At 41.9% G+C, this 22,353-nt stretch overlaps 1 protein-coding gene across 2 annotated transcripts in view; it reads right to left on the bottom strand.

Moving 5' to 3' along the window:
• The window catches only part of p3h2 (prolyl 3-hydroxylase 2), a 153,377-nt gene that overhangs the window by 46,500 nt on the left and 84,524 nt on the right, over nucleotides 1-22,353 (bottom strand). Inside the window, exon 1 of one of the 2 annotated variants that reach the window (XM_072572187.1) lies at nucleotides 15,548-15,984. The exons of the other annotated variant lie outside the window; for it this stretch is intronic. The gene's annotated coding sequence lies outside the window, so the exon portion shown is untranslated. Of the gene's footprint in view, nucleotides 1-15,547; nucleotides 15,985-22,353 lie in introns of those variants that run through there. 2 annotated transcript variants of the gene reach the window in all.

Raw genomic sequence — 22,353 nt, 5'->3', positions numbered from 1 at the left:
TAATATTTCAACTTGTGTGTGTGTGTCACTCCCTCAATAATCCAGGGCTCTGTCTTAGGAGACGAAGAGTGCTGTCCCCCGACACAATGTCAAGAAAACACTGTCTGATTGTAGAATACTCAACAACCCAAGTACACACCTTCATGGTGTGTGTTTACAAGGATCATGAGTTCAAATGGTGCATCTTGGTTACCTCCCTTCTTCAAAAGCGTCTCTAACAGCACAGTAACCATGTCCTGCCCAATTTCCCATCCCTAAGTGAGGCTTAGACTGGAAATATTAAACATAAGGATCAGGCTCATCCATATCAAACACACCAAGGACAAGTAAAGCATGAGGTTAGATACCAGGTAAAGTTTTCTCCACACTGACCCATCAAATTCTCCCAAACAGATACAATGCAAGATAAATGAACAGGTCCCTTTGCACGGTCTCTCTATAATGTATCTTAAACTAATACAAAGTCATTAGATAGGAACCAACAATGAATGTGTCTCTTCGTAATCACTAAACAGGAAGAGAAGTAGAATTCGAGGCAATATGTTCCATGGCCGAATAGTTAAACTGTCAGCGACACTCATGGTCAATATTTACACAGCAACAGGGACAGAGTGAAATAGGCCAGAGAACAATCAGAGAATAAATTCCAATCGTTGAATGTTGAGGTCATTTCAGTGAATCACATATATTTTCTCAGAGATATGCAGGTATCACTGCTTTCAAACAAAATACCAGAGACAAAAGTCAATTACATTTTACTTTATCCTTGTGAAATACTTAAAGAAAATTTAATCTGACAAATGATGTGACATCATTGGCTATCTGACTCATGAAAAATGGTGGTGAGTTCTTAAACACTACTGTCCATTTGCTGTAGGTAGACCCACAATGAGGTTGGGATTGGGGCACAGAAGTTTCAGCATTTTAACCCAGTGACAGTGAAGGAACGGTGATATATCTGGATGGTGAGTGGCTTGAAGAGGAATTTGCAGCTGATGGTATTCCCATGTAACCACTGCCCTTGACCTTTTATTTGGAAGTGGTTGTTGGTCTGGAAGATGCTATCTAAACAGCACTGGTGAATTTCTGCAGTGCATCTTATAGATTGTACACATTGCTGTTACTGAGTGTCAGTGGTGATGGCGAAGGTGACGGAATTGGTGCCAAAGCGAACTGTGTTGTCATGGATGGTGACACAAGCTTCTTGAATACTGTTGGAGCTGCACCAAGGCAAGTGGGGGGTATTCCGGCCAGGATTGGATAGTAAGATCCGATATTGTTTTCAATTATAGAAATGACCAGAAGGTTCACTGAGTGAGTAAAGGAATAAACAAATAAATGATGAAAGCAAAGCATTTCAAACTGGAGAAATGAAATGAAGGTTAGAAATCACTCTCAAGATTTTTAAAGAATTCTTCTTAGTATTTATGGAGATGAATCACAGGCAGGGTATCAGAGAGCAATGTTCTGGGAGACAGTGAGGCCTCAGTTTCAACATTACAACTGCCCTTTCTGGTTTCAAGAAGGTGGGATCAACAGCAATCCTCATCTGCTGTTTAGGGCAGCAATTACTAGAAGATTAGCAAACTGTGGCGGCTTCAGACCCAAGCCAAATCCTCTCATAAAGACCATAAAAGATATTGGAGCAGAATTAGACCTGGCAGCCCATTGAATCTGTTCCACCATTCAATCATGGATGATATGTTTCTCAAATCAATCTTTCTGCTTTTGTTCTAGAACTCTTGATTCCCTTACTAATCAAGAACCAAATAACCTCTTCTTAAATACACCCAATGACTTTGCCTCCACAGATCTCTGCAGCAATGAGTTCCATGGAGCCATCACCCTCTGGTTAAAAAGATTTTTCCTCATCTCAGTTCTAAGGATCATCCCTTCCCTCAGAGGCTGTGCCTTCAGGTCAGAGTCTCTCCTACTAGTGGAAACATTTTCTCCATGTCTGCTTTATCCAGGCCTCCCAATATTCTATATTCTCTCTTCACGTAAATGAGCCACACAATTTTTTACAAGCAGCACGGGGTAGGGGTCACTGGCAGGGATCCCAGACAATTTCTCCACTCAGTGCCTCCCGTCCTCAAGAGGAGGGTTGGATGCTCAGAATGTTCCTCAGTAAAGAGCAGTGATCAAATCTGGGATCTGCCTGGCCAGCAACAAACTCAACAGTGGCTGTTAACCCATCTAGACATTGGCAATGGCCAACAGGACAGATGTCAGAGGTAGTTTCTTTACTCAGAGTAGTAGGGCGTGGAATGCACTGCCTGCAACAGTAGTAGACTCACCAACTTAAGGGCAATTAAATGGTCATTGGATAGGCATATGGAAGGAATGGAATAGTGTAGGTCAGATGGGCTTCAGATTGATTTCACAGGTCGGCACAACATTGAGGGCCGAAGGGCATGTACTGCGCTATGATGTTCTATGTTCTATGTTCTAAGTATTAAATCAATGTAATCCTTTTGTATTGCTATGGAAAATTATGGAGAAAAAGAAAAGCTTGCTTCTTTATTGCATTTTTCATAATGTGGGGCATCCAAAAACATTTACAATCCATGAAGCTCTTTAATGATGTAACTAGAATGTAGGAAATGCAGTAGCAAATTTATATACAGCAAGATACTGCAAACAGCTCACGCCCTGAACTGACCCTTCGACAGCGCAGAGCTCCCTCAGTCCTGAGGCTCCCCAATAAGTGCCCTGCTCTTCAGCAGTGTACTGTGAAGATTAGCGTGGATCATTTGCTCAGGTCATCGATGTGGGCTTTGTCACAATTTCCTGCGCCTAATGCAACGCAAGCGTCTGAGCTACTGGTTACAATTGAAAATCCAAAATTTCTTCAGGAGTATTACTCACAGCTGGAGATGTGAGTCGGGATTTTTGTAGCTTGCGGGTTTGGACATTAAGATGCAGACATTGTGCCAGCTGGCTGGACAGCACTGATATGGTTCAAGAATCCTACATAAACACATCAGCACCATGAAACCCACCAAAACCTTCTCAATTTAAACAAAAGCATGCATCATTTTTGAAACAAATTGGACTTGACTTGGGCTTCATGGTTGTTTTAAAATAAGAAATTCATTCTCAGGATGCTGACGTGGCTTTGCACAGTCAGCATTTCTAACCCAATTGCACCGTGACGATTATGATGGGCCACATCGTTGATCCATTGCTGGACCAACATGAACTGAATGATCTACTGGCCCACTTCAGAGAATAATTGAAAGTTAATCATGTTAGCGTGGGACTGCATAAGTATAGCTGGCTTTTTATCACTTCAGAAGCTTAATGAACCAGGATTTTTTTTTTAAAAAGCAAGCTGACAGACACCAGACTTTTCTTGTAAGAAAACTGAGACAATTGTCAAACCGCAGCTGGTTACGAATTCTAATTGCTTTCTTATAATAGCAAATGGCAGAGTTTAAAATATGTTAATGGCAATTTTAACCAATAATGTCTCAGTATTTTGTTCAGTTTAAGTGTAGCCTTTCTGTTGAGTGGGTGAGACTCCATTCACATTCACCCAAAATAGAATCTGCTTATTGCCCCTTCCCACTCCTGCAGTTTCTGCTGGTATTTGTCTTACCTAGATCTCTGCTCTTTGAGCATGTCTTTCAATTACACAGCAAGAATGTTCATGTGTGTGCTAATGACACTTAGCTCCAGCTCACTACCTCCTCTCACTACCCATTCACTAAGATGATGAACAGAAATTTCCTCCGATTAATTAATTATCGCAACTACCAAAGTTTTTGTTTCAAAGTCTCGATCAGGAACTCCATTCCATTGGCATGGTAACTATTCATAGTTCACAATCTCCCGAGAAGGAAAAAACCAATGAAACTTGCAAATGGCAGATAATGCTAAGACTCCTCTTTTACACTTCAGCACTGTGTTCCAGTATGACCGGTACACACATTTCCTGGTATTTCTGTTTCCTTTTGTATTCTTCCCTCTGGGTTTGCACGAACTCTAACCCCAAGATAACATTCTGACCAAATATACATTCATATTTGATGTTACTTCAGGATAAGTCAGATCCCAACCTGAAATCTGATTTGATAGATCGTATTTTGTTCCTAAAAATTGAAAATGGCTTTCTTTCACTGAATGATAAGCATACAATGCTGCAGATCTAATTTTAGCAATAAAACAGAGGTTTACTACACAAAAGGAACAAAGATACAATAGGACAAAGCTGAAAATGTGTTGATGGAAAAGCACAGTAGGTCAGGCAGTGTCCAAGGAGCAGGAGAATCGACGTTTCGGGCATGAGCCCTTCCTCAGGAATCTTTTTTCAGGTTCATGCCCAAAATGTCGATTCTCCTGCTCCTTGGATGCTGCCTGACCTGCTGCGCTTTTCCAGCAACACGTTTTCAGCTCTGATCTCCAGCATCTGCAGTCCTCACTTTCTCCTACAATAGAACAAACCAAGATATTTATACATAGTGCAAAAAATTTCAAAAGCACATGGCAAAACAAAATCCAGTCTATTTACAACACCCTTTATAATAGTCAAATACCAAGAAGAGTTCCCTTCCCTATTACATCTATGTTTGACTTAACTGTTCTATTCAATTCCTGGTCTTAGGAGGTTGGTAGTTTCTTCCTTGATTATTCCCACAACAGAACTTAAACCTTCTTAGCATCAAAGAATCTCTTCAGGGCTTTATCTAAACACATCTGAAGTAACATTTTTCTTATGAACAAATCAGTTTTTCCAGGAGAAACTGTTCTTCTAACTCCAGTTAGGTCTTCTGTGAAATGAAACTAAAAGCTTTCCAAAATCTCGGTTTTTTGAAGCAATCAATAAACCAAAAGTAAGCAATTGCTTTTCACTTGTTGCTCCAGTTGGAAAACTCTCACCAGTACAAATTTTTAGTTTCACTCCAAGAGGGCCAATAGTCAGCTGTTTTGACATGTACTGCTTCAGATTCATGGCTCACACAGCCCAAAACCCACATGCCACTAAGGCACATCCACTTCTATCTCCTATTCACCCATCAATAATGTGCTCACTGACTAACACTGGCTCGGAGATATGGAGTGCCTCAAATGTCAAAATTCTCACAGCAATTTTTACACTATTTCAATGGGGAAGCAGTGATCTCATGGTGTTATTGCTAGATTGTTAATCCAGAGATCTAGGTAATATTATGGGGACTCGTGTTCAAATCCACAGCAGATTGTGAAATTAGAATCTAATTTTAAAAACAAATCTGGAAATAAGAGTCTAACGATGACCATTAATCCATTGTCAATCATCTGAAAACTCCATCTGGATCACTAGTGTCTTTTAGAGAAGGAAACGGCCATCTTTATCTGGTCTGGCCTACATTTGCCTCCAGATCTACAGCAATAAGGTTGACTTTTAACTGTATCTGGGATGGGCAATAAATGCTAGCCTAGCCAGTGATGCTCTCATCCTAGGAATAAATAACCCTCACAGCCCCAGATCTCCCTATCTCCTCTAGCCTATGACCTTTTAAGATCTCTGGGCAGCCCAAATTTTATTGCTTCACAATACCTAAATGTGTCCATAGTCACCTAGGCCCAAAGCTCTGGAATTCCCTCCCTAAACTTTGTCTTGCCTTTCTAACTCTTTCTCTTCCTCAAATAAAAAATTAAGAAGTCATTGTGACCATGAAGCTAACAGATTATTCTAAAAATCAGCACAGAAACAGAACCTTTGGTCCAACTTGTCCATGCCAACCAAGCTTTGAGGAAAAGGGCTATGGGGAGGATAAGCCAGCTGACCATGGTACCATGGTGCAGAAGGCCATTCATGAGGGAGAGCAAAAAGATAAGCGGTAGTTATAGGAGAGTCTATAATTAAGGAGATAGTATGGTTTGCAAGGCGATCGGGAACCCCGTATAGTGTGTTACCTGCCCAATGCCCAGGTGCAGGGCATCTCTGACTGGCTTGAAAGGATATTGGAGTGGGAGGGAGACAAACAACATAGTCAAGGCTAGACTGGAGGATCTGTTTGGGGATTATCAAGCTCTAGGAATGAAACAAAAGAACAGGTCCTCAAGCGTTGTAATCTCCCGATTACTGTCCAAGCCACATGCAAATTGGCTGAGGGATAAGAAAATTAGGGAAGCAAACATGTGGCTAAGGAAATGGAGTAGGAAAGAAGGGTTCCATTTCATGGGGCATTGGCATCCATTTTGGAATGGGGAGGGGAGGGGGAGGAGGAGGAATCTGTACCGATGGGACGGACTCCACCTGAAGTGATCTGGAATCAGTATTCTAGTGAAAAGAGTAAATAGCATGGTCTCTAGGACTTTAAATGAGTGAGGGGGGGGGTGGCAGGAAAGGGAAAAAGACTGGAAGTACAGTGATAAATGAAAAGGTAAGCAGCAGGTTAGCATGTATACAGGAGGGTTTAAGTTTAAGGCAGACTATGAAAGTAGTAAAAAGGAAGGATAACTCAGGAGATATTATTCAAGATGGTGGAAATCATGAGTGTAAGAAAGCTAGTACAAGGGCACTTTACCTGAATGTGCGTAGCATTTGCAACAAGGTAACTGCGTTGATGGTACCAATCATCGTGAATGAATATGATTTAGTAGCCATTACTGAGACATGGTTACAGGATGGTCACAAATGGGAGTTAAATAGCCAGGGGTATCAGACTATTTGGAAGGATAGACAGGAAAGTAAGGGAGGTGGTGTAGCTCTGATATTAAAGGACGACATCAGGCCATGCTGAGAGATGGCATATGTTCTATGGAGAATAAGATTAAATCCATTTGGGTGGAAATTAGAAATTCTAAGGTGAAAAAGTCCCTGATAGGCATAGTCTATAGGCCACAAAATTACAACATTACATTGGGGTGGGCAATAAACAAAGAAATAACTAATGCCTGTAAAAATGGTACAGTAATTATCATGGGGGATTTTAAATCTACATGTCGATTGGTCAAACCAGCTCAGTCAGGGTAGCCTTGAGGTGGAATTAATTGAGAATATCCGCAATTGTTTTCTTGAACAGTATGTAATGGAACTGACGAGGGAGCAAGCTATCCTCGATCTGGTCCTGTGTAATGAGACAGGAATAATGAATGACCTCACAGTCAGGTATCCTCTTGGAAGGAGTGATCACAATATGGTTGAATTTAGAATTCAAATGGAGAGTGTGAAGATAAAATCCAATACCAGGGTCCTTAACAAGAACAACTACAATAGAATTAGGAAGGACTTGGCTAAAATAGGGAAACAAAGATTTTATAGTGGGATAGTTACAAGCAGTGGAGGACCTTCAAAGCAATTTTTCAAAGTGCTCAACAAAAGTATATTCCAGTAAAAAGGAAGGACTGTAAGAAAAGGGGTAATCTGCCATGGGTGTCAAAGGAAATAAGGCAGGCTGTCAAATTGAAAGAAAAGGCAAACAAAGTGGAATGAAACTAGAAGACTGGGAAAACTTTAAAAGGTCAACAGAAAACCACAAAAAGAGCGATAAAAAGTAAGATAGTTTTTTTTCCTCATGTTCTATCACAGAATACAAAGACAGATAGCATAGGTTTCTATAAATATAAAATGAAAAAGTGTGACTAAAGTAAACATTAGTCCTTTATAGGATGAAGTGGAGCATCTATTTATGGGGTATGATGAAATAGCCAAAGCATCGAACAGATATTTTGTATTTGTTTTCATAGTGAAGGACACTAATAACATGCCAGTAAGTGACAAAGAGACCAAGGTAGGGGAGGACCTGGAAACAATCATTGTCATGGAAGAGGTAGTGTTGGGCAAGCTAATGGAGCTAAGGATAGACAGGTCTCCTGGCCTTGATGGAATGCATCCCAGGGTACTAAAAGAGATGGTGGGAGAAATAGCAAGTGCACTGGTGGTTATTTTCCAAAATTCATTGGACTCTGGGGCAACCCCAGCAGATTGGAAAACAGGAAATGCGATGCCACTGTTTAATAAGGGAGGTAGACATTTAGAATTTAGACGAGTTAGCTTAGCCTCTGTACTGGGGAAGATGCATTAGTCTAATATCAAGGAAAAAATAGCAAGCCATCTAAATAGAAATTGTCCTATTGGGTAAACGCAGCATGGGTTCATGAAGGGCAGGTCATGCTTAACAAATCTTCTGGAATTCTATGAAGACATTACGAGCAAGGTGGACAATGGAGACCCAGTGGATGTGGTATACCTAGATTTCCAAAAGGCCTTCAACAAGGTGCCGCACAAGAGGCTGCTGCATAAGATAAAGATGCATGGCATTATGTGTAAAGTATTAGCATGATTAGAGGATTGGTTCATTAACAGGAAGCAAAAAGTGGGGATAAATAAGTGCTATTCTGGCTGGCAATCAGTAACTTTTGGTGTGCCTCAGGGATCGGTTTTGGGACTGCAATTATTCGCAATTTATATAAATGATTTGGAGTTGGGGACCACATGTAGTGTGTCAAGGTTTGCAGATAACTCTAAGATGATTAGCACAGCAAAGTGTGCAGTGGGCTTAAACTTTGCAGAGGAACATTGATACTTTGAGTGAGTGAGCAAAGGCCTGGCAGATGGAATACAATGTTAATAAATGTGAAGTCATCCATTTTGGTAGGAGTAACAATAAAAAGGATTATTACTTGAATAGTAAAACGTTGCAGCATGTTGCTGTGCAGAGGGAGTCCTTGTGCATGAATCACCGAAAGTTCGTCTGCAGGTTCAACAAGTAATTAGCAGGGCAAATGGAATTTTATCTTTCATTGCTAAATGTATTGAGTTTAAAAGCAGGGAGGTTACGTTGCAGCTGTACAGGTGCTGGTGAGGCCACACCTGGAGTACTGTGCATAGTGTTGGTCTCCTTACAGAGAAAGGATGTACTGGCACTGGAGGGGTACAGAGGAACTTCACTAGGTTGGTTCTGGAATTGAGGAGATCTACAACAGAGAGTGTTGTAGATCTCTCTGTTCTACAACACTACCTACGGCCATACCATTAATTGGCTTATGAGGAGACACTGAGCAGACTGGGATTATATTCATTGGAATTCAGAAGAATGGGGGGGGGCGGGGGGGGGAGAGGAGGGGGTGGGAGGTGAATCTTGTAGAAACATATAAAATTATTAAGGGAATAGATAAGATAGAAGCAGAGAGGATGTTTCCACTGGCAGGTGAAACTAGGACAAGAGGGCATTTCATCAAAATTAGAGGGTTGTTAATCTATGGAATTCCTTGCCCAGTGAAGTAGTTGACACTACTTCAGTAAACGTTTTTAAAGCTAAAAGATAGATTTTTTTTTAACAATAAAAGGTATTAAGGGATAAAGTGAGAGCGGGGGTTAGTGAAGCTGAGTCCATGAAAAGATCAGCCATGATCTTACTGAATGGCAGAGCAAGCCCGAAGGGCCAGATGGCCTACTCCTGCTATTACGTTCTTCCCAAACTAGACTAGTCCTCACTTACCTGTGTTCAGTTCATATCCCTCCAAACATTTCCTATTCACGTACTTATCCAAATGTGTTTTAAATGATGTAACTATATCTGCATTCTCCATTTCCTCAGGCAGTACATTCCACACACAAACCACTGTGTAAAAAAGTTGCCCTCATGTCCTTTTTAAAACTTTCTCCTCTCACCTTGAAACTATGTCATTTAGTTTTGAACACCCCCACCCTAGAAAAGAGTCCCTTGCTATTCACCTTATTTATGCCCCTCATGATTTTATAAACTTCTATAAGGTCACCCCTTAACCTCACACTCCAGTGAAAAAAATATTCCAGCCTCTCCTTAAATCTAAAACCCTCCATTCCCAGCAACATCCTGGTAAATCTTTTCTGAACCCTCTCCAGTTTAATAATATTCTTCCTATAGCTCAAAAGGTCGGAGTAATGAAGGTAAGCATGCTAAATGCCTTCTTAGCTACCCTGTGACACAAATTTCAAAGAATTATGTACCTGAACCCTTAGATCTCTCTGTTCTACAACACTACCTACGGCCATACCATTAATTGTATAAGCCCTGCACTTGGAAATAAGATTCTCCTTACTTTCTCAAATCAAAGCTCCTAGAAAACCTCTCTGTACTTAGAGCTTCTCTTGGTTTGGGAAATGAGAAATATACTGAGGCTGAAAAACGGTGACTGTGACAGGAGGCCCATCTTCCCTTTTGCCTCCAGGCAGAATATATTCACTGCACGATTGCCATAGAAACCATTGAACCTACCGGAACATCATTAGGTAATTCCTGAGGAATTTATTCAGCCCAGAGTTTAACAGCTCAATGGAAAAGATTTCATAATCAACATTCCAATGCTACAGAATGTCCTCCACCAAACTGACAGATTTAACCCCTTCCAATCCATGCTACATTCCAAATTAGGTTCCAAACAATGCTCCAGAAGTATCAACACTGTCCAATCTGAAAGCAAGCCATTCCACTCATTCTGGTCCTCAAAAGAAGGGGATCATCTGCTGTTCCTGCTGCTGAGACTATTTAAAATACTTGTCCTTCAGCTTGTAGTATAGCCTTACCAAGTATTTCCTTGAACTCCAATTTCCTCCCAAGTCTGTCCAGAATTAGAGGGGACTGGAAAAAAGATGTTTTCCCTCCAGTGGCTGGTCAGGGTCTGGAATTCACTTCCCAAAAAAGGGTAGCTGAAGCAGATACCCTCATATGATTTCAAAAGTTGTCTGGATATGCTCTCAAGAATCATAACTTCCAAAGATAGGGACCAAATGCTGGGAAATCATATGAGGACGAGATGCTCCATTTTCAGCCAGCAGAGATATGATGGGCAGAGTGGCAGTTTACGGAGACATATAGTATTCTGATATTCAAAACACTCATTAAGCAGGAGGGTGCAGGAGCATGGGAAAGAGAGTGAAGAAGAGGGGCAGTACACTAATTACACTTTAGGGGTAGCATGGTGGCTCAGTGGTTAGCACTGCTGCCTCACAGTGCCAGGGACCTGGGTTTGATTCCAGCCTCAGGTGACAGTCTGTATGGAGTTTGCATGTTCTCCCTGTCTCTGCATGGGCTTCTCCTTGGTGCTCCAGTTTCCTCCCACAGTCTGACGATGTGAAGGTTCAGTGGACTGGCCATAGTAAATTGCCAATACTATCCAGAGATATACAGGCTAGGTGGATTAGCCTTAGGAAATGCAGGGTTACAGGGATGGGATGGATCAGTTTGGACTCAATTGGCTGAATGGCCTGCTTCCACACTGTAGGGATTCTATGAAAGCCAGCAATGGCACAATGGGTTAAATGGCCTTCCTGTAAGCTGTAATCATTCAATGATGAATTCTCACTGTTTGTGCTTTTGCCACTTGCTTTGATGCTGAACTGAGACACAACATACATCCGCAAGCACCAATCACTGTTGCACATTCTTTCCCATGTCAGAGGGCAGAGAGTTCAAGCCCATTCCAGGCACAGTAGTGCCTAATCCAGACAGACAATCACTCAGTGCAGTTCAAAAGTAGTACTGCAATTTGGAGAGGACATCTCTTGCAACCATTTGGGAGACCTGACCTAGACTGTATTGGAAGGGAGTCCTGTTTCACAGCCATTTCCACATTCGCTGTAATATTAGGGGTGACAAGCAGTCAACAGAGCAAGGTAATAATGCTCAAATCAGGGAGAAAGAGATGGAGGACACCACATGGTGGCAGCATTCATTGATGGCCTCAACCAATATATTTTCACAAGTGATCAGAACTATTCCAGGACTCGGGGTGCAGGGAAACAGCTCCAAAGCATTTGTCATGTTGCTCATTTTTGAAACAAAAAGGATCACATGTTGGAACTGTTTATTTTTGACTTCCCACCATGATGCTGTCTCCGATACATTGGCTGAGGCAGGGGCCTGGCAAAGGTCCCAAGTGGTCTCATTAAATGTCAATGGCACTGGCAGAGTATTGGGTCTTCCCCTAGTACCGACGGCTACGAGCTGCTACTGCTGGGATCCCAGCTCCAGTCCACAATGGCAGGGAGGAAGATTGAAGCACTGTATTCTAAATGTCCACAGCGCTGCCTCCACAAGGTTGTGACAGTGTGTACAACATCCCTCAAGGCAGGGCCTACAGAAGCTGTTGGCTCCCCAGTTCGAACAGAAAGATCACGGATCTGTTGCTCCCTCTCCACAGATACCACCTGATCTGCTGCTTATTTCTAATTCTTGTTTTGTTTTTATTCTCCAGGAGTCATTGCCTAATGACAGAAGGATGTACAGTACTCCTGTGGTAGGATAACATTGGAGGTACTTGGAATGCAGAGATGATGAATTACTGTCTCATCTCAGAGAAGCTGCTTGATGGGGACATACAGAACTTTAAGTTTGAAACAAGAACAGAAACTGCTGGAAAAACTTAGCAGGTCTGGCAGTATCTTTGGAGAGAAAGCAGAATTAATGCTTCAAGTCCTATGATCCTTTGTCAGTTACTGGACCTGAAAGGTTAACTCTGCTTTCTCTCCACAGATGCTGCCAGACCTGCTAAGTTTCTCCAACAATTTCTGTTCTTGTCTCAGATCTCCAGCATCTGCAGCTCTTTATTTTATTTATCTTCAATAAGATATTTGTCCCATATTGCAACAGTGACCATATTAATAAAGAGACAGAGTCAAAGGACTAAGCCAAAAAATTGATATGCGTTTATATTAGAACTTCTCAAACTCAAAATATCCTTAAGTCATAGTCATAGAGTCATACAGCATGGAAACAGACCCTTCGGTCCAACCCATCCATGCCGGCCAGATTCCCAACCCAATCTAGTCCCACCTGCCAGCACCCAGCCCATATTCCTCCAAACCCTTCCTATTCATATACCCATCCAAATGCCTTTTAAACTTTGCAATTGTACCAGCCTCCACCACATCCTCTGGCAGCTCATTCCATGCACGTACCACCCTCTGCATGAAAAGGTTGCCCTTTAGGTCTCTTTTATATCTTTCCCCTCTCACCCTAAACCTATGCCCTCTAGTTCTGGACTCCCCGACCCCAGGAAAAAGACTTTGTCTATTTATCCTATCTATGCCCCTCAATTTTGTAAACCTTTATAAGGTCACCCCTCAGCCTCAGACGGGCCAGGGTGTCCAACTCTTTATGAAGGATGTCAAAGCTTTGGATAGAATCCATAGAAAAGAGCCCAGGGAGTAGAGATTTTAGTGAGTATGGAGAGATTGCAAAAACCGAGATTGTTTTCTTCAGAGTGGAAAATGTTAAAGGGAAATTTCACAGATTAAAACAGGGGATATTGTTTCTTTGGACTACTGAGTAAGAACCAGAGCTATGCCATCAAAGTAGATTCCATGGGAACTTGAGAGGGGGAGAGAGAGTGAGTGTGAGTGTGAGTGTGAGTGTGAGAGAGAGTGTGTGTGTGTGTGTGTGTGTGTGTGTGTGTGTGTGTGTGTGTGTGAGAGATTGTGTGTGAGAGAGAGATTGTGTGTGTGAGTGAGTGAGTGAGTGAACATTGAACTCAATATGACTCTTCCTCAGAGCATCTTCTGAAAAGCAGTTAACTCGGTTTTGTTTCTATTTCCACAGATGCTGCCAGACCAGTGAGTTTCTCCAGCACTGTTTTTGGATTAAACTGGGCAGGTTTAAAAGGGGCATAGGCACAAAATAAATGCAAAGTGCTGCATTTTGGGAAAGCAAATCTTAGCAGGACTTGTACAGTGCAGGTTCATAGCTCCTTGAAAGTAGAGTCACAGGTAGATAGGATAGTAAAGGCAGCGTTTGGTATGCTTTCCTTTATTGGTCAGAGTATTGAGTACAGGAATTGGGAGATCATGTTGCATAATGTTGTTTAGGCTACTTTTGGAATCCTGTGTGCAATTCTAGTCTCCTTCCTATCTGAAAGATGTTGTGAAACTTGAAACAGTTCAGAAAAGATTTACAAGGTTGTTGCCAGATTTTGAGCTATAGGGAAAGGTTGAATAGGCTAGGGCTGTTTTCCCTGGAGTGTCAGAGGCTGAGGGATGGCCTCAGAGGTTTATAAAATTATAGGGTAAATAGACAAAGTCTTTTCCTTGGGGTGGGACTGTCCAGAACTAGAGGTCTTAGGCATAGGGTGAGAGCGGAAAAATATAAAAGGGATCTATGAGGCAACTTTTTCATGGAGAGGGTGGTGTGTATGGAACGAGCTTCCAGAGGAAGTGGTCGAAGCTGGTACAATTGCAACATTTAAAAGGCTTCTGGATTGGTATATGAATAGGAAAGGTTTAGAGGGATATGGGCCAAGTATTGGCAAATGGGACTAGATTAAGTTGGGATATCTGGTCGGTGTGAATGAGTTGAATGGAGGGCTCTGTTTCCGTGCTGTACACCTCTAAGAGTCTATATGGCTGCCTTGTGCCTCAGTTGATTCTAGGAGTCAATACCCACAGCAGCCAGTTCCGTATACACATCCATCCCACAGAAAGCAGGACCCATCAGGGATGAACTAAAAGCACTTTATGAGTGCAAGCTGTTGTTGGCGAGGAGAAATTGCTTGTTCTCAAAAATAGCAATGTTGGGAGGGATTCTGTATGGACAGTGTTGCCATTTGTCGATGTTTAAATTCAGCACTTGCACCAGCCAGCTCAGAATTGGAAAGCTTTTAGTTTGCTCCAGTTCTATCCAATGTTCTTGAGGTTTGTGTACACCGTTCTGTAAAAACATATCTTGCTGTGGGTTCACTGAGGCTGTAGGAATGTATACAATGGGAGCACGTTTTTACAAACTGTCTGCTCCCTGTGCCAAAGGGTTCTAAAGGAATGTTTTGTTGGTAAGTTTAGAAACTCTAGATGAAAGGGCAGCCAGCAGGTCAAGAGTTTCCAGGGCCATTTTTTCAGTTGAGTTCAAAAATATTTGAGTGATGCAGATCAAAGCAGTGTCAATGGCACTCAAAGAACAATTTGGTTTCAGTGCGATTTAGGAAATATCCATTTTACCCCTATCAAGCATTAGAGGAGATTCTCAAAAGGAACAGAGATGAGCAACCGGACAATTCATTACATGGAGGAGGAGAGGCTGCATCTTCTACCCTCCATAACTTTTAGCTCCTCTGAAAAATCCAGTCACCTGCATCCAGGCTGACCTCCTGTCCCCTTCACCTAGTCCTCCTGTGCTCACCGGCTTACATTGGCTACTGGTACAACAATGTCTCAATTTTAAAATTCACCTCCTTATTTTTCAAATCTCTCCATGCCCTTGCCCCCCTCCTTATGTGAGCACAAACTGCGTGCAAGAGGTCATTAGATCCCGCCACACTGTTACATCATTCAATACCTTCAAGGCTGATTTGACTGTGACCTGAATTCCATATTCACATGTATTCTGCACCCTCGCAGCCTGTGAATCCCTATAATCCGTCTCTACCTGAAAAAATATTGATAGACCCCAGTCTCCTCACTCCTTGGGAAAGAGAATTCCCAAAACGTATGACCCATGAAGAGGAACTTTAACTTCCTTCTGCCCAACTGCCAATCATCTCCAGGTTGCATGGTCATACAGCATCATAAGGAAGAACATAAAGGCGAACAGGTCACTCACAGCAAGGAAAATCAAAAGGCAATATTGCTGCAACGCTGGGTGGTTACCTGCACTTCTCCAGTTCTGGTGCCTTTAAATAAAAATAAACACTCTGGAGGTGATCGGTTTATGGTGAATGTATTCAGTCATCATTGTAGCACACAGAGGTGACAGTGTTCAATACACTAAGACTTGTGGTTTTCTGACAAGGAGAATAAGAATAATTCCAAGATGGCGGCTGTTGGGACAACCGCGCTCGGGTCCTGAGAGCAGAGTTCGGCAGCTCCTGGGCTCGTGTGGTGGGTCCGGGTGCATCCGCACGGCTTCATTGTTGTCTTTCCAGCTCGGGTATCTCTGCCACGTTTTTGTCTTTGGTTCTGGTTGCCCAGAGGCCAGGACCCATCCCTGCTCCATCTCGGGTAGTGGCATCAGAAGATGAGCCGGGACCCCGGTCGGTCGGTTGGCCCGGAGCCAGTTGATGTCCCGCGCAGTACGACCATCTCGAGATCGCAGGCGGCACGTGCAGAAGCGACACAGACAGTTGCGGCAGAAACGGAACACATTGACATTTCCAAGGCCATGGGAACAATCAGACAGGCTGATGGCTACGAAGAGGGAAAGGTGAACTTTTGAAGCGGGTTCAAAGTTTTAGTAATGTCAGTTCAATATTAATGTATTAAGTATTTTACCATATGTACAATCCTGTAATCTAAGATGGCGCCGGAACATGGCGGCAGGACCCAGGTACAAGTGACAATGTTAATTGCACCAAAATCCAGTTTTATTCGCTGTAGTGTTGGCAGCTGTGCTTTCAGTTGTCTTAGTCCTAACCTTAATAATCCTCTTCATAAGCCTCTCCACCTTTCCCCTCACCCCCATCCACCATGTAAGATGCTCCTCAAGACTTATTACTTTGAATTAACTTTGGCAAATGTTGTTATTTAGTTGTGTTCAGAGAAGTGTTTAGATTAGATTACTTACAGTGTGGAAACAGGCCCTTCGGCCCAACAAGTCCACACCGCCCCGCCAAAGCGTAACCCACCCATACCCCTACATGTACATTTACCCCTTACCTAACACTATGGGCAATTTAGCATGGCCAATTCACCTGTCCTGCACATTTTTGGACTGTGGGAGGAAACCGGAGCACCCGGAGGAAACCCACGCAGACACGGGGAGAACGTGCAAACTCCACACAGTCAGTCGCCTGAGGCGGGAATTGAACCCGGGTCTCAGGCGCTGTGAGGCAGCAGTGCTAACCACTGCGCCACCGTGCCGCCCACGTTCTGGCATGTTTCACTGTATTATAAACATTACTTGACAATGGAAATGCTTAGACAGGACAATTTTGACAGCACCGCCCCCAGCACACTCAGATGAACCACAGCAACATTGTCATGGGAATGTTTTTAGGTTGCAATTTTCTTCCAAGTCACCTCTCATCCAGACGTGGACATAGATCATTGTAAACTCAACATTCTGTGATTCCTCACCACCACTGCTATGGAAACATCTTCACCACAAGGACTGCACCGAATCAAGGGGGAAATGCTCAAGACCACCTTCACCAAGTGTACCATTGCCATTATTACAGTTCAGTTCAGACAGGGACATAAAGAACTACTATTAACTTGTAAGTGCTAACTCATTAACATTCTGTCTGATTGGACCAATTGATCCACCGTGATCATTTTCTGTGATATGCAGATTTGAAAACTAAGGACAGGAGTGACATTTACCAATGTGATTGCAGTCTTTGCATTAGAAGTGTTTAGAAAAAACTGCCACTTGGATCAAACCCTCCACTACTGACCTGGACATGCTCAAGAAATTTCCCCACACAAAGAATATTGAAAGAATTAGCAATTGGCTGCAACAATCCAGGAACAACTAAGGTTAGATTTCACACTTCTAGTCCAGGTATATGTATTGCTGCAGCTACTAAACTGGAGTTAAACTAGTAAAGCCCTCACCTTGACAGGATAAGTTAAAAGCTATTGGTGATGATACAATAGAAGATGTACAAGAAGTTGGAATTGAAGTTGCAATGTGATCAGATGGATGTGTGCTGAAGGGTACAGATCTAAGAAAAGAGCAAGGTCTCAGATATTTGAAAACTAGAATAATCCCAGTTTATGGTTAATACTGAACGAGGGAGACCCCTGTCTGAAAGTTGCATTGATAAAATTTTAATTTTCTATTTGTTTACTTTGATAGTCATTAGACACATTCACAAGCAGCTGCTAATTTACTTTTAGCCAAGCAACAAAGTTCATTATATACAGAAAAAGAAAGAAAATAATCATTTAAAATGGTCTTACTATAAATATCAGACATAGAACAGTACAGCACAGTACAAGCCAGGCACTTTGGCCCTCGACGTTGGGCCGGTTTTTTATTATACCCTTCATAGTACTATAAACGAATCCTGGATTGGCACAACGTACCTAACTCTACCACTGCTGGTAGTACATCCACACACCCACCAACCTACCTCTGACATCTCCCCTAAACCTTCCTCCAATTACCTTAAAATTATGTCCCCTCATGATAGGCATTTCTGCCATGGGGAAAAGTCTCTGGCTATCCACTCTATGCCTCTCAACATCTTTTACACCTCCAGCAAATCACCTCTCATCCTTCTTCACTCCAATGAGAAAAGCCTTTGCTCCCTCAACCTTAATTCATAAGGCATGCCCTTCAGTCCTCACAACAACCTCACAGATAGTTAATCCTCAGTATATGGTCAGTTTCCACTTCAGTTAGAACAGCTGTATTTGGTTTCGTTTGGCAAATTTCTACATTAAATTAATGCTAGCCTCTTTAATCAGTATCTCTTCACGAGATCCTTAAGAAATAAGTGAGCTATCTCGCCAGTTTAAGAAGTCTTTAAACTCCTCTTCCACCACCTTCTGCTTCTTGAACTTCCTCCTACTCACATTAAACCACTCAAGATTTTCTCACCTGCCTGCCTGTTCTGGAGACTGCTAATGTTACTGCCACGCTAAAAGGCTTTTTCTTCCTGAAATCTAAAAGAAAGCTGCACAATACTAGCCTTCTGGATGGTTCCATCTCTCTTTCTAAAAAAAAACTAGTTTCTGTCTTCTGTGTTGTAGGATACTTTGCAGTGAGGCAACAGCCCTATTATTTTTCCTCTTCTACTCTTGTTTCCAATTCACCTCAATGCAATGCTTTTTCAAAAAAAAACTTCTTTAAATGCACAGATTTCCAGACTCTTGAAATGCAAAATGAAATCAGTCCTTCATTTCTTAACCTACACATTGAGATATAAGCCAAACTGAAAGATGTACTTGGTTTTGTCTGTTTTAAATCCAAAATTTACCAATAATGATCATTACACTTTGTTATAAAATAAGAATGAAAATTCTAAAATTTTAGATATTATAGGATTTGAGACTAATGTAGACAAAACAAGCATAGAAAGAATGAGTGAACAGGATTTGGCGCAAGCTTTGAAATGGACAGTTTTGGATGAGTTCAGGTTAATGAAGGGTGAATGATGGAGTTCACTCAGGGAAGCATTGGGTTCAGCCTCAGGCAGTACCCAGATAGAGTGGGCAGAATAGATTTCCAAGGGTCAAAATAAATACCGGAGATTTTTTTAAAAAAGCATTGGCTTTGGTAATGACAGTACATAAAAGAGGAGCCAGGGGAAGCATTTGCTCAAAAGTGTTGAAAAAGCAGCATAAGTTCTTTAAGAAACTCAGATGATTTATCAGATTTTAAATCTGTCAACTCAGAAGCAATACTCTACTCTCTTCTCCCACACAGTCATCTTGGGATAAACAAGCATGGAATTGCCACTGGCCACATCACTTCCTCCTCACTCCACGTTTCCTGAGCCAGTCCCAAGACCTGAAGCTGGTTTATCAGCCACAGAAATCAATTAGTTACGTTCCCTAGGTTCAGACTGTCAAAAGTAGTTTGTCATCCACGTTAGAGGTTCAGCTAAGGTCAGATACCAACATGTGTTACTTCCATTGTAAATTACTCTCATCAAGCAACACAGTTCTTGCTCCACCTCCTTGTTCTAGCTACTCTATTTGTAATATATTACTGTATATTATCTATTTTGCCATTCTTGCTGAAAATGATGAAGTTGACCGTCCTCTTTTGTTTTCCCTTCCTTCCCTTGTTCTTATTGAATGTTGCTTCCATTGAGCATTCCTCATTCCCTTTCCTCCAAAGGGTCATTAAGCTACAATAACTTTTCCATAAACTGAACACTTTTCATCTAGAAAAACTTACCAAGACAGTAAACTAAAGTTATTAGATAAGGAGATTCTAAAGGTTAACGAGAAAGGTGACTTTTAAACTGAGTACACAAACATATGAATTAGTTGCAGGAACAGGCCATTCAGCCCTTCAAACTTGTGCCCCATTTGAAAGAGTTATGGCGGATCTAAATGTAACCTCAAATCCACATTCCAGCCTGCTCCTGATTACCATTCATCACATGCTTAAAAAAAATCTACCCATCTCTGCTTCCACCAATACTTGGAAGAGAGTTCCAAAGACTCTGAAACCTCAAAACAAAAAAACATTTGCCTCATCTTTGTTTCAAATGGACAACACCTCATTTTTAAAATGGACCCCTTGTTCTAGATTCCCCCATAAGAAATGTCCTTTCCATATGGACCTTGTTCAAAACCAGTCTGGATCTCTTATATTTCAATTAAGTCACCCCTTACTATTCTGAAGTCCAGCATCCACAAGCCTAGTCTGTCCAACCTTTCATCACATGATAACCAACCCATTTAAGGCATTAGCCTAATAAATCTTTTTAAAACTGCTTTCAAAGCATTTACATTCTTCTCCAAATAAGATGTCCAATATTGGACAGATAGGACAGCACAGTGCCTCAGGCGCTAGCATTGCTGCCTCAACGCCAAGGACCCCCGTTCGATTCCAGCCTTGGGCGACTGTCTGTGTGGAGTTTGCACATTCTCCCAGTGTCTGCTTGGGTTTCCTCAGTGCACTCTGGTTTCCTCCCACAGTCCAAAGATGTGCTGGTTAGATGAATTGAGCATCCTAAACACAGTGCTCAAGGATGTGTAGGTTGGCTGCATTAGTCAGGGGTTAAAACGTAGGGGAATGGGTCCAGGTGGGTTACTCTTTGGAGGGTTGATGTGGACTTGTTGGGCTGAAGGGTCTGTTTCCATGTTATAGGGATTAAAGGATACAAATACAGTCTCACCAGTGGCCTGGATAACTGAAATACAATCTTCCTGCTTTCATGCTCAATTGACCTCCTGATTAATAATTGTATTAGTTGTCCTAATTACTTGCTATACCTGCATACTAACCTTGTGATTCATGCACAGGGACACCAAAGTCCTTCTGTACCTCAGCTTTGCAATCTTTCATCATTTAGATATTAAGTTTCTTTCTTAATTTTCCTGCCAAAATGGACAATTTCCCTTCCTACCATTACATTATTTCTTACCCCCCACTCTTAAGTGGCTTTCAGTACTACTGTGCCATGGTCAGCTAGTTCACCCCATCTCTTCCGCCTTCCACCCTACAACTCTCATTCTCATCCAGACAAGCTAAAGAACCTCAAAAATGTTGGACTATTGCTATGGCCTGTGCCCTGGGTCCCTACAGTTACACCCTCCTGTCCTTAAACACGGACAATAATCAGCTGAGTTAACAGAGGTGTGAATGACTCCCACTACAAAGCAAAGCTTTCAAGTAACTTTCATCCTCCTCGATATATTGTAGTTTTCTGTAGTTCAGCTTCCAGCTCAAAGTCTGAATTGAAGCTGTTCATCCACAACAAGTGTTTGAAGTTCATGGTTGTTCTGGGCCAAACTGGTATCCAGGAATCCCATATGCTGCAATTGTGACAAATCACCTGTTCTGCCACTTTTAATGTGTTCGAACTAACTACTTAATTATTCTATATTCTTTGCATATTTAGTTTGCTCCAATATATTTCATGAACTTTACCACCAGTTGCTAAACTGTGTTGAATCTTAGGAATAGAGTAAACCTTAGCCACTTACCAGATCCTCACCAAATAACTAGCTTCTCCTCTAAGAGTAACAAATCAATTCCTGAGGCAAAAACAATTCAGGAAAAGTAACAGAGCATCTCCTTGATATTTTCCAAATCAACCTAACCACAGATGTTTTGACCTCTAAAAGGATGTGGGACTTCAACTCAGGCTTTCTGCCCAAAGGTAGGGACACTACCACTCTATCCCTGCAAAATACTGCTTTCCCCTCCTCCCCTAGAACTGCACTGGAAGTTACACCCAAGTGCTAAGTTGCATTGCATCAGTTACTGATCAGTTTCAGCTGCTTCTTAAAGCGAGCTATTCTTTCACTAGAAGCATCGTTATAAGCCTGCCCAAAGTTGGCAGCTATAGTATTTGAACTGCTATAGTATTTCAATTTCATGCCAACTACAATCTAAATTTGATTTGTATAAGACTTTAGACTTTTTTACCCAACAATGGCATGCTCTCAGTCCAGTGTGGAGAGTTTTTAAAAAAAAGAGGGAATTTCACTGCAAGGGGCCTCAGGCCTGATATGCCAACATCATTTACTAGTCTCTGCTTCTCAAACCCTTGATATCCCTAGCCAAATTATCAATATAAGTCCTATAAATTTTAACTGTCCAAGATTCCACAACCTTTTAGGGACTTTAAATAAATGGAAGGGGTTGCACAGATCCCAAAGTCAGAAGAACGGAGTTTAAGAAATTATGGCAGGAAATCACAGATTGGTAGAGGTTACACCACAAAGCAACTTAAAAACATGCAGAAGAGATGTTTACATCTGAGGTTCTGCTGGGCTGGCAGCCAATGTAGGCCAGTAAGCACAATCTGGATTCTTAGAATCACAGA

This window comes from Chiloscyllium punctatum, chromosome 6, assembly GCF_047496795.1.
Source record: "Chiloscyllium punctatum isolate Juve2018m chromosome 6, sChiPun1.3, whole genome shotgun sequence".
In the NCBI taxonomy this organism is placed as follows: Eukaryota; Metazoa; Chordata; class Chondrichthyes; order Orectolobiformes; family Hemiscylliidae; genus Chiloscyllium; species Chiloscyllium punctatum.
This window is presented reverse-complemented; position numbering and strand designations above follow the sequence as displayed.